At 42.4% G+C, this 12,220-nt stretch overlaps 1 protein-coding gene across 4 annotated transcripts in view; it reads left to right on the top strand.

Annotated features, from left to right (window-relative positions):
• SPATA13 (spermatogenesis associated 13) overlaps positions 1–12,220 on the top strand; it is a 354,900-nt gene that overhangs the window by 193,908 nt on the left and 148,772 nt on the right. For 3 of the 4 annotated variants that reach the window (XM_079138818.1, XM_079138817.1, XM_079138815.1), the window contains exon 1: positions 10,486–10,686. The exons of the other annotated variant lie outside the window; for it this stretch is intronic. The gene's annotated coding sequence lies outside the window, so the exon portion shown is untranslated. Of the gene's footprint in view, positions 1–10,485; positions 10,687–12,220 lie in introns of those variants that run through there. 4 annotated transcript variants of the gene reach the window in all.

Raw genomic sequence — 12,220 nt, 5'->3', positions numbered from 1 at the left:
ACTAAGTGTACTGGGGCACTGGGAGCTAGGCAGACCATGTTTTGTTTGTTTTTGCAGTGTTGGGGATGAAACCCAGGACTTTTGTGTACTAAGCAAGTGCTCTACCACTGAGCTACATCTCCAGCCTCAGAACTTGATTTGAATCCCGGATCTGCCAACCATAAGCAGCTGAGGACCTGAGGCCATTTGTTTAACCTTGCTCTGACTCATTTTCCCCATTATAAAATGAAAATAATAATAAACCTCCCCTATAGGGTTGTTTCAATGGTAAAATGAAATATTCAACTGGATGCTTGGCATGTAATAATTATGCCCTAGACAATGATAATAATCATTAATAATCACTAATAACAAGGATACATAATCACCAATTTATTTGGAAGAGAATAAAATAACCACTTGTATACCTGAAAATTTGGCTTCTGCCAGGATTTCAGAATAAACATTTCAGATTGTGCACAGATATATGTATGAGCCCAAATTATTTAAGCATTTTATTAGATGATTTCACATATTTTTTTATTGTTTACCTTACCTTTTCTAGTAACTCTTCACCTACTTCCATGTACATTTCTGCTTGTTTATTCTTGAGTGCCATTCTTTTGTGGTTTTTACAGCATATAGACCATCTGCTATCCTTCCACTGTTTTGTTTTGTTTTTTTTTCATACATAGCCTTTGAATCTGTGTTTTTGTTCTGCTCAAATTCCTAGAAGGAAATGCCCAGTACTGAGGCATATTTTTTGTAAAAGGGTAGATTTTGGAACTCAACTTATTTCAATTATCAGCTTTGGGCCAGGCACAACCTTCTCAGAGAGGCCTTAGTTTTCTCATCTGTAAAATGGGAGCCCTAGCAATTTCCACCACACAATGTTATTGTAAAGACTGAATGAGTACAAACGTGTAGAATGCCTGGAGCAGAAGCTGACACATATTATTCATTAAGCTGTTTTGACTATGTGTATGGTTTTCCCGATACTAAATTTTATGGATGTTTGATTAATGTAGCTGCACATGGTCCAGGATGAGGGATGCAATGGGAAGGAGAATGGGTCGCTGGTGAGATGGGATTAAGTTCTCAAGGAATGCCTGGTTTTGTAAAGGTGACAAGGCTGTTTAGGAGCAGCAGAACGGGTAAAGCGTGGAGCCGACTAAGCCTGTTCAAGTTGCTATCATGGACGTGCCACAGCTTGGGTGATTTCAACAACAAACTGTTGTTTCTTACAGTTCTAGAGGCTGAGGAGTCCAGCATGAAGGTGCTGGCAGATTGGTGTCTGGGCGTCTGGTGAGGGCCTGCTTTATGGTTCTTACATGGCGCCTTTTCGTTCTGTTCTCACATGGCAGGAGGCGCAAAGCAGCTTTCTGGGATCTCATTTATAGGGGTACTAATTCCACATGTGGGAACCCACATTGTGACCTAATTCACCTCCCAAGGGCCCTGTCTCCTTTAGGATTTCAACATAAGAATTTTGGGAGGACACCCACAAACATTGATCCCTTAACTTACAGTCTTAGTCCATTTTGCATAAGTGGTTTTTTTCCCCTTTGGTGGTGCTGGGGATTGAACCCAGGGCCTTATGCATGCGAGGTAGGCACTCTACCAACTGAGCTATACCCCGGGCCACTTAGTCCATTTTGTCGCCTATAACAAAATACCATAGCCTGTGTAATTTATAAATGATAGGAATTATTCTCTTATGGTTCTGGAGGTTGGAAAGTTCGAGATCAAGGCCCCAGCAGATTTGGTGCCTGGTGAGGGCCCATTTCTTCATAGGTGTTGCTTTCTGTGTGTCTGCGCATGATGGATGGAAAAAGGGGCTCCCATAAGTCTTTTTTAAAAGGCTCTAATCCATTCTGGACACAAACCTTAAAACATGGCACACAAAGTATAAGCCAGGCACAGGCAGGGGCTGTGGGACTCAGGCCCTCACCCAGTTAAGGATGTGATGATCTCTTCCCTGCACCACTGAGCCCCCACCTCCCTATCACATGCTCCTGTCACACAGTATCAAATAGCCTCCTCCTCCTCTCTCTCCCCCTGGAAGTGAGCAAAGATGGGTAGCAGAAGGAATGTTCCACAGTAAATGATAATGAAGAGTGTGCAGATTTTTTATAATAAAACAAACACTACCACCACAACACAAATACTCACCATATTCAGTTACAAATCTATCTTTTAACATGTGTAGGAAGAGCACAACTTTATGGGAATCAGTGTAGGACAGAGTGTGAAGGAAGAAATAATTTTGTAGCAATCATGGTGGCACTCACTTGTAATCCCAGCAATTTGGGAGGCTGAGACAGGAGGATGGCAAGTTCAAGACCAACCTCTACAACTTAACAAGACCCTGTCTCAAAGTGGAAAAAGAGTATGGAGGTTGGAATTCATCCTTTGGGGTTCAAACCCCAGCCCAGTCACTTCTAACTGTGTAACCAGGCTAGCAAAATGGAAATAAATACCAACAAGTATTATTATCAAACAAGTATTATTTTATGAAGACATTTACACATACTCTTACTGAATGCTCCCAATATCTCTGGGTGGTGGGTGCTACTGTTATTCCTATTTTTATAATGAAAAAAAAAAAAAAAAAAAAAAAAAAAAAAAACAAAGAGGCTGAGATAATACCAAGTGTTGGGGAGGGTAGAATACCCAGAATGCTCTTTTTATCACTGGGGAGATTGCAAACAAGTCCGACCTACTGAAGTCAAAGATATGCAAATCTTATGACCCAGCAATGCCACTCCTGGCATATACCCAAAAGAAGGGTGATTTATTTCTTTTCTACTAAAAGCGTGCTCAAAAACGTTCATGGTAGCTGAATAACCCAAAGCAGAAAAGATCTAATTATCCATAAACAAGAGACAGGACACAATATCTTCAAATACTGTGAATATTCCATAGCATAAGAACTAGTGTTAAACACAACTAGATGGATGAATCCAGACATAATGTTAAGTAAAGGAAGTCAGAAAGAAAAAATACATCCTGCATGAGCCCATTTATATGAAGTTCCAAAAAACCAAAAGTAGTTTATAGTGACAGAGGTGAGAGTAATGTTTACCCTTGGTGTGGCAGGCTTTGCTAACCCGGAGGCACCTGAGGGAGTTTTCTGAGGAGCTAGAAATGTTCTATATTTTGATCTAAATAGTGGTTACATTAGTAGTGTATCAGTTTTCTTGCTGTGGCACAAATGGCCACAAACTTAGTGCATTAAAACAACACAGATTTGGGCTGGGGAGATAGCTCAGTCGGTAGAGTGCTTGCCTTGCAAGCACAAGGCCCTGGGTTTGATCCCCAGCACCACAAAAAAAAAAAAAAAAAAAAAAAAACCCACAGAGTCTCACAAGGCTGCAATCAAGTAGCGATCAGGAAATTCGACTGGGGAAAAACTCACTCCCAAGCTGGTTCTTGGTATGGGCAGAATTTGTTTCTTTGGGGTTGTATAAGACAGAGCCCCAGCTTTCTGATGGCTGGTAGCTGGAAACTGCCCCCAGGTCCTAGGGCTGCCCACAGTTCCTTGCCAGGTTGGCTTCTCCAATGTGACCACTCACTTTTTCAAACCAGCAGTGAGTCTCTAACTCCAGTCACTAAGATGGGGTCTTACACAGCATAACATAATCACAGCAGTGACATCCTGTCACCTTTGCCATATTCTGTGATTAGGTACAAATCACAGATTCTGTCTGCATTCAGGAAGAAGGGGTTACATGAAGGTACAAACACTAGGTGATGATCATTTGTGATCATCTTAGAGATTGTCCAACACATAGACGTACACATGTATGTGCGCACTCACACACACACACACACACACACACACACACACACTCACCCAGCTGAACATTGTAAGCTTTGTGACCCTCACAATATCTAAATCAAAACTCAAGCTAAGAGAAATGAACTAACTTGCTCTAAGACTCAGCTACTAAGTAGCAGAGGTGGGATTAAAATTTAGCTCTGTCTGTTACCAAAACCTATACTCTTATTCTGAAGACTGAATGAAGGAACGAAAGTAAAGCCCAAAGTATATTCTGGCATAGAGAATGGTAGCTACCATAATGATGATAAGCCAGTTCAGTTTTATTACTTGTACACATTACCAGTTTCATTCTGAAACATGTTGAGGGAACAGTTTGTATATCTTAAACAATGTAATCTTAACAGTATCTTAAACAGTTTGTAATCTTAAACATATAGAAGGTACCAAAACCCCAGTGTTTCTTCCCAAGGACTACTCCAATTGATCTTGTTCACATGTATGCCTTTGCCACCATTTTCTTAAATCCCCCCAAATTTAATTCCATCGTGATTTTCCTAGCACATCCATTTGTTCATTCCCTGCTTGCTGCCTAGGTCTAAAATTCTGCAGCACATAATCTTCAGTAAATATTCTGATCTATGCTGCAACTCTATATGTTAAAATTACTGATAATATAACTGTCCCCTTCATTTGCTCCTTGTTCTCTCCCATCTGTTTTTCTGCATGTTTGAAGTTGGTGGGGGAATAAAACAACTTGGTTTTTAACTTGGGTAACTAGGTTTAAAAATGGAAGCATTTGGTTGATGTGAAATTCAAAACAGGTCACATGATTCATCTCAAATGATAGTAGTGGGCCCTGGTGGTTATTAGGGGTTTGTTCAGAATTTTGGAGTTGAAAGGAATTATTGTTTTAACACACAATATAAAAATCAGCCAAAAAGAACTGGCAATATGCCTAGATTGTTAGATCCCTGATTTTGGGAACTGGCATTTTTTTTTTTTTAATCTTACTTGTAATGTTCCTTATGCAACATTCTTTTAAGCATATCACAGTAACTAATAGTGTATTATTATTATTATTTAATTCTTTTATTGATGTAGTACTTACTATGGGCCTGGTATTATGGGAGATCCCAAAGTAAATAATGTTTTTAAAAAACACACAGCTATCAAGAAGCACATAATCTTTTTGGTGCTAAAACAGAGGCATGCTTCAGGTTTTATGCCATCAGTAGATAGGAAGTACTTATTGCTACCAAGGGAAGTCAGGGAAGGGGTCAAAGAAATGAACTTGAGTCTTTCAAAAAGACCACAGAGATCAAAGAAAACCTGGGTATGTATGTACTCTCTGCCACTGTTTTTAGTACATACTCTCTGTATGTCAGGCAAGTCTAGACTGTTTACATAGATTGTTTCATTTAACCCCTGTCACAATGCAGGGTAGGTATTTTATTTCTACATTGCAGATGAAGAAGTGAGGGTCCCAAGCAGCTTGATCAAGGCCTCATAGTTAGTGAAAGGTGAAAGGGGGATTCTGCCTGAAATCTCTACACCTCTAGAGCCAGTACTCCATCCCCAGAACAGAGATTCCGTTCTTGAAGAGTTAAGTGCATACGTACTATGTCATAATGAGTAAGTCCAGATGATAAAATTAAAAATGTTACATGAGGATATTGATTATGAAAATTTAATGAAGAATTCAGGATTTTGATATACACTTGATTAAAGCAATGAGAACTAGTGTTTATAGAGTACTGCTTTGGAAAAGTCCTCATCTTCCACTAGACTATGTATACTTAAAAAGGGATTGGCAGAAGGATTGGGTTACCTTTCTGTCATTGTGACAAACTACTAGAAGTAATCAACTTTTAAGGAAGAAAGGTTTATTTTGGTTTAAGCTTTCAGAGGTTTCAGTCCAAGGGTCACTTGGCCCTGTCGCTTTTGGCCTGTGGCAGCACAGTACATTATTGCAGGAGCACATAGCAGAGGAGGACTATTAACCTCATGACAGCTGAGAAACAAAGAAGAGAGGAAGAAAGGGACCAGAGTCCCAATATTGTCTTCAGGGGTCGCCCCACCCATGACTTAACTTCTTCCCATGAGGTCCCATCTCTTAAAGGTTTCACTCTTTCCAAAAGTGCTCCAGGCTATGGACCAAGCCTTCTACATGAGCCTTTGGGCGACATTTCATATCCAAATAACAGCAGGAGCTTACAGAGCCCTCAGAACCATGCTGGGATCAGTCAGTTGCAGAGACTGAATCACCACTGTCTTACCCTGAATCCCCATGGTTTTGTGCAAATTCTAGTTAGAAGTTGGGGACAAAATTTTTTTTTTTTTGGTACTAGGCATTGAATCCAGGGCATTTAACCACTGAACCACATCCCCAACCCCTTTTTAAAAATATATATATATTTAGAATCAGAGTCTTGCTGAGTTGCTTAGGGACTCACTAAGTTGCTGAGGCTGGCCTTGAACTAAGGATCATCCTGCCTCAGCCTCCTGAGCCGTTGGATTACAGACGTGTGCCACTGTGCCCACTGTCAATTTATTTTTAATTGTGGTAAAATATATATGACATAAGATTTACTATCTTAACTGTGTTTAAGTATACAGTTTCATGGCATTAAGTATATTCACATCTGTGTGTAACTATCACCACTATCCACTTCCAAAACATTTCATCTTGCAAAGCTGGATCTCTGTATCCTTGAACAATTCCCCATTTCCCTCTCCTCTCACCCCCAGCAGTGCCCGATTTACTTTTGGTTTCTTTGAATCTGAGTAGTCCAGGTAGCTCATCTAAGCAGAATCATATTTTATTGTCTTTTTGCCTTTTTGGTTTATTTCACTCAGTGTAGTGTCTTCAAGTTCATCCAGGTTGCATGTTGGAATTTTCTTTATTTTTAAGGCTGAATAATATTCCTTTGTAAGCATAGACCACATTTTCTTTAGCCTTGAATCCATCTATGAACACAAGTTGCTTCTACCTTGTGGCTATTGTACACAATTCTGCTATAAACACAGTGTATAAATATCTGTTTGAATCTATGCTTTCATATCAGTATAGCCCCAGCAGTGGAATTGCTAGATCACACAGTGATTCTAATTTTAATTTTTTTAAGAATTACTGTACTCTTTTCCATAACAACTGTGAGGACAATGTTACACTGGTCAGCTGCCCTTCCCATCTGTGTTCCTTCCCAACCCTGGTGTAAAAGCATCCCTTTCTCTGAGCAGATGGGTTGCCCCTGCAGATAGTTCCCTGGAGCTGAATCCCAGCCTGTTCCTTCTGTGCTCTCCAGAACCATTGGCCTTGACATCTTTTCCTGGGCAAAGAGCAAAGACAGTGTTTTCTTCTCTCTGCCCAAATTATTGGTCCCTCCTCACCTTCCCCCAAATACACATTTATGTGTATTTATCAAATTATGAAATAATTTGATAAATGCCAAACATTATTTTATCGTCCTAGGAAGCTTCAAATGAGGTATCTGCTCTAAAGCAACCATGGAATGAAAGATGGCCAACCCACCTTCTCCATTCTATTTAAGCATAACTACCATTTATTTAGCATGTGCTAAGCACTGAGCTAGGACTTTACATATATCGTCATCCTTAATCTTCACCACAATACATCACAGATGAGGAACTTGTCATAGCAAGGTTAAGGAATTTTCCTGAAACCACAGGGCTAGAGAGCTGAAGAGATACATGGTCTTGGGGTTTACTCTATGCTCCAGGAGCAGCTGTGGGTCAACTAACCTCCTTCCTTCCCTTCCTACCTTCCAAACAAACACAATACTGGAGACTGATAGATGAAGATAAAAACATTAGCAATATTACTGATAAAGTCAACTGAAGTACGTGTGCACAATTCTTGCTGAAAATCTTTCAGTGTCCCCCTGCCAGGTCTAGACATGAAGGTACTCCCCTTAGGTGACAGCCTGGTCTGTGGTATCCAGACACTGACCCCAGTTTGCTCTTTGCAGTAGTCTAGGTGGAAAGATTAAAAAGAGAGTGAACCTTCTTTGTGATTAATAAATTAATAAATTAGGTCAATTCTATCAATGTAGATAGAAATGTATTTCTCCCAGCAGTCAGTAGAGGGTGGGGCAGAAACCAGAATTCTTATCTTGCAGAAGGTACTCAAAAAACCTGAAATGTGGTCCCTTCTGAGAAACCTCTGCTGAATTAGGGGGAGGGAACTTTCAGCAGACTGAATACAATTCTCTTGAACTTTGAGAGGAACTCAGCTCTGCTTTCTTCATAGCGTTTAAAAGCAGGTGCAGGAAATCAAATCCTGGCTCCATCACTTACTAGCTGTGTGATTTCAGATAATTCATCCAGCCTCTCTGAACTTCATTTTCCTTATCTATAAAATGAGGATAACAATACCTCAAGCAATTTTTTAAAGTTTTAAGATAATGAATGTAAAGCCCATGGATATTAAGAACTTAGTGAATATTAAGGGAGGATAGATTCTAATTTCTATTACATGATGGGGGAAAAAAACCCAATAGATTTGGTGAAAAGTTTCTATTCCTGGATACATTCCTGCAGAAAGCATCAGTGCTGTTATGAAGAATCTTGGATAAAAGTCTTAAATTGGCTACTGTTAGAATTTTGGCTGTTAATTAGACTTGGGTACCAGCAGATCGACAGAGAGGAAAAAAGCCAAGAGACCCTGGGAGGCTCCCTCTTTTGGGGAACAACAGAATGCAGATGTCACCTTTGCAGGTCTGAGAGATGGCCAGACGTGTGGGCAGGGAGAATGATCTCTATGTACACACAGGGCTTTTTGTTTTTTGTTTGTGTTTTAGGTAGAAGTAACTTAGATTCCTTGTAAAATAGTGGAAATGGAAAGAAATCTCTAAATGTCTGGTTCTAATCTCTCAGATTAAAAACACGAGAATTAGAGTTATGCGGTATTGCCTGTGTGGCGCACATAGCTAGTGATGGAGCTGGGGTTAGTGCCCAGCTTCTCTGTATCAAATCAATTATTTCTCTCTTGAACCATCCTGACTTCCTCTAACAAGTTTAAAATCTGAACCCAGAAATACAATTGATCTCAGGAGCTTATGGTGCGCCACTGAAACCCTGAAAAATGTTTATTTGTTTTAAAGTACAGCAACTAACAATTATCAGGCACCTGTATATACTAAGATGATATTAAGAGTTTTATATGGGTCAAGAAAGGGAAGAAAGGGAGCTACCACTGTCACCTCCACACTGAAGAGGAAGCTGAAAGTTACTTGCTGAAGGTTTGCCCAGGGTCACACTGGGTGTCTGAGAGGTAGGATGCTTTTAGTTCAAGTCTGTTTGATTCTACAGAAATTCACTTATTTGAGGGCCAGCCTATTTTCCCAAGGATGTGGTTTCAAATATAGTGTTTTCTTCACTGAAAAAAAAAAAAAAAAAGCATTGTATGTAAATATTAATAGTGGTTTCTAAGCAGGCAGAAATAATCTTTAGAAACATTTTTTTTTTTTAAGAAAAATCAAAACCTGCTGCTTAGATTTAGGTTGATTCTAAAGAGATACTTAAAAAAAAAACCTCTCAAGTTAGTACTTGATACTCTTTTGTTTAACAATATTAAAACAGATTTCATTTATGAGGGCTTCATGCAGATTGTTAGTTACATAAAGAGGATATAAAATGGAATAGTTAATGATATTACCCTTTCATGCTATATCTTTAAATTTTCCACAGCTTATTTTTATGTTTTTTTTTTTTCCTGGTTTTTACATATATGCTCATTGTCAGAAAATTGGGGGAACTCAAAGAATAAAATAAAAATAAATATTGTTCTTCAATTGTAAAAGTAACACGTTTATAATAATCGTGCTTGCACATTAAAACCAATCAAAGGAATCATCTTAAAAACTACACTTTTTAAAAAGAATGCACTTATTTTGTGAATTCTATTAGTTGTGTAACAGGAAATAATCATAGAACACTTGGGGCACAGATCCTGGAGCAGAAGGGTTTGCATCCCCTCTGTGGTTTTCATATGAATCAATGATTAGGCCTTGAGCCAATTAAGAAAGGTGATAGTCCTTTGAGTGAATTCATTGAAAAAGCCCTCACAAGACTTGTCCCTGGTCCTGGGGAAACCTGTAAGTTGCAGCATCCTTACTTTCGGGTTCCCTCCACTCTGAAAGTAAGCGCAGCCTTACCCCCGCGTAAACTCCTGGCAGAAGTGGGGTAGTTGGGGAACCAGGACCATTGCTCCGGCGACAAGGCGGCTTCTTCCTCTCCAGGTGGACCCAGGGGTTCGCCCGGGGTGGGAGTAGGAAAGGAACAGGCTGGGGGGCGGGGCAGCCTGTGAGCTGTGGTGTCCCGGAGTAAGATGGGAGGCTGGAAGAAAGTTGCGCTGGGTAGGGAGGGCGTTGTAACTGGGGAGACAGGGATGGGGCTGGGGCTTGAGGGAGAGGAACAGGGCGTGACGGGGTAATTTTTTGGGTGGGGTAAAGCGAGAGTGGGGAAGACACTGGGTCGAGCTGGATCCAATGCATGGCCTGAAGCAGAGCGGATGAACGGTGCCAAGGGCAAGGCCTCGGGGTGGTGGCAAGAGAAAAGAGGCACCATGGGGCATGGCTGGAGGCTAGAGGCGTGGCCAGAGGTGGAGGGGTGAGCCACTCAAGGGCGTGGCCTGAGGCGGGCCGGCGAGGGAGTGTCCGGACCGGGGGCGTGGCCGGAGGGAGCAGGGCCAGGGGCGTGGCTTTGGGGAGCCGGCGGCAGCCCGCGGGCGGAGACTCAGCTCCGCGCTTTCTCCCGCGGCTTCCCCAAAGCCGCCAGCCCCGAGGCCGCGCCGGAGAGAACCCGGCGAGCTCGGAGCTCTGCCGGCCTGGAGCAGCCTCTGGGGCGCAGGACGTCTTGGATACACCGACTCTGGAGGTTCCGTCGAGTGGAGACCGCGCGAGGTGAGGCTGCACCGGGGGCGCTCGGGTCTGCCTGGCGGACGTGGGGCGCGAGGTGTTAGCTGGGCACCGGGGGAGTAATTGAGCCCAGTTGACGGCCTCTGTGGCTTGAGGGTATACTGCTCCCGACTGCTCCCGGTTCGTGGGCCCTGCCCGGGCTGCTCACCTTTTGGGCCTCTGTTAGTGCTTCCTGCCGGGCAGTAGTTACCTGGCGCCCTCCGGCTTTCCCAGCAGCATTGCCTCTGGTCAGGGCGTGAGTGTGGTGTTCTTGCAAGAGGCGGTTTCCAGCAGGACCCGTCCAGGGATTACCCTGAAACTCTACCCCGCGCTCCCTGCTCCCCCGGCCCGGCCCGAGAGGTTGCGTCGAGAGAATGAACAAAGGTTGAGTAAGCCCTTGGCTGCTAGTGACCCCTTTAACGCTTTGCTGCCTTCAGCGGCATGACCTGTGCATCCAGAGGACCGGTAGGGAATGCGTTTGGGGAACTTGGCTTAGAAAGCAAGTTTTTCCCCAGTTCTCTACCGGGGCTCATTCCAGGAGAAAGACTTTGGGACTTGATGTCTGTACTTGACTAAAAGGGAGTGAGCTTGCAGAGTTGGTTTGGCACCATTTCTGTTCAGGAGGTGGAAGAATTGGTATAGTAGTCTCAGGAAGGTAAAAGCCTGCGCTGCTGCCAGCATCAGGGGTAACTCAGGTGACCTGTGCTGGCGGGCCACTCATCTGACTGAGCAGTTACAGAACCTGAGCAAATTTCCCTCCCTCCCAGTGGAAAAAAATAAACCAAAGAAAAACAAGAAAGCACGTCTGGGTTAGTTGCTTCCCAGCATTGGATAATTATATTGATAAATAAATAATTGTTTGATATTTATTCAGCATTTGTAACCATGGTTTCCCAAGTCATCTATTATCTGCCCTTCTTTCTCCTCTACAGTTTTCTCTGCACCTCACCTTATTTTCTGTTGCTTAGTGTTTTCTTCCCTATTAACCCTTCTCGATCTTCCAGTTCTTTGCCCTCATTTATTCCAGTTGCTAGCAGGCACAGAAATTTCATCCTATTTTGTTTATTTTTTGTTTGTTTTTTGTTTCTACTCCGCTTTCATTTCCCACCTTTCTTAACAAATAACCACTTTCTCTTTCAGACCCCCTCCCCCAACTTTTAAACTTCCTCACAGCATTGTTCTCTGGGTGCCTGTTAATTATGTACCCCACCAAGTGCTGCTGAACCTTGTTCTCTGCCCCTCCCCCATCCTCTGGCCCTTTATGTGGCTTTTCTTCTTTTCCAATATTTTAATTTGCATCTACCTCCTTTGGCCCCCTAATTTGCCATTCTCCACCCCCTCCCATGGTTCATTATATCCTCTTTTATTTGTGCTCCTCTGCTTGTGTGTGTGTCCAACCCTGTCCCCCCACCTCCTTCTTCCACATGCACTTTCTTCCCTTTTACTTGCGTCTTCCTGACAAGTGCTTTCTTCTGGACTTCCCATGTTGTCCTTGGGAGCACACCTGGGCTCTGGTCCTTCTGTTGTGCTTTTTCACAGT

This window comes from Sciurus vulgaris (assembly GCF_902686455.1).
Source record: "Sciurus vulgaris genome assembly, chromosome: 4".
Classification (NCBI taxonomy): Eukaryota; Metazoa; Chordata; class Mammalia; order Rodentia; family Sciuridae; genus Sciurus; species Sciurus vulgaris.
Note: the sequence above shows the minus strand (reverse complement) of the source record. Positions and strands in the feature narration are given on the sequence as shown.